Raw genomic sequence first — 1,033 nt, 5'->3', positions numbered from 1 at the left:
CCAACTCCTGACCTTAGATTACTCGCCCACCTCAGCCTCTGAAAGTGCTGGGATTACAGACGTGAGCCACCACACCCGGCCATGTGTGGTATTTCATGAAGACACCATCCCATGATTCTGCTAAGCAAACGTATTGCTGGAAGATAAGTACTTAATCAAGTATTTACTGAATTTCTACTATGGATTCTGCCCGTGTGTGTGTGTGTGTGTGTGTTGTTTTATTTATTATTTTTTTTGGAGACAGAGTCTCCCTTTGTCGCCCAGGCTGGAGTGCAGTGGCACAATCTCGGATCACTGCAACCTCCGCCTCCCGGGTTCAAGTGATTCTCCTGCCTCAACCTCCTGAGTAGCTGGGATTACAGGCACCCACTGCCACGCCCAGCTAATTTTTGTATTTTTAGTAGAGGCAAGCTGGTCTCAAACTGCCTGACCTCAAGTGATCCACCCACCTCGGCCTCCCAAAGTGCTAGGATTACAGGCGTGAGCCACTGTGCCTGGCCCCAAGTATGTAATTAAGTACCTGCGTCAAAGAGCTCATAGTCCAACTGGGAATACAAGGCTAAACACACATCAACCTGTAAATAAAATTAAATATTCAATGATTCTGGAAATAATATAAGGATATGCTACACAACAATATAAGGATATTCCCATGTCATCATACTACCAGTATATTTTACTTACTATCTTATCTTTCTCCACTAGAATGGAAGCTCCACGAGAGGAGGAAAAATTTTTTTTTTTTTTTTGAGACGGAGTCTCGCTCTGTCCCCCAGGCTGGAGTGCAGTGGCCAGATCTCAGCTCACTCCAAGCTCCGCCTCCCATGTTTACGCCATTCTCCTGCCTCAGCCTCCCGAGTAGCTGGGACTACAGGCACCCGCCACTTCGCCTGGCTAGTTTTTTGTATTTTTTAGTAGAGACGGGGTTTCACCGGGTTAGGCAGGATGGTCTCGATCTCCTGACCTCGTGATCCGCCCGTCTCGGCCTCCCAAAGTGCTGCGATTACAGGCTTGAGCCACCGCGCCTGGCCTG

Source organism: Theropithecus gelada, chromosome 7a, assembly GCF_003255815.1.
Source record: "Theropithecus gelada isolate Dixy chromosome 7a, Tgel_1.0, whole genome shotgun sequence".
Classification (NCBI taxonomy): Eukaryota; Metazoa; Chordata; class Mammalia; order Primates; family Cercopithecidae; genus Theropithecus; species Theropithecus gelada.
Note: the sequence above shows the minus strand (reverse complement) of the source record.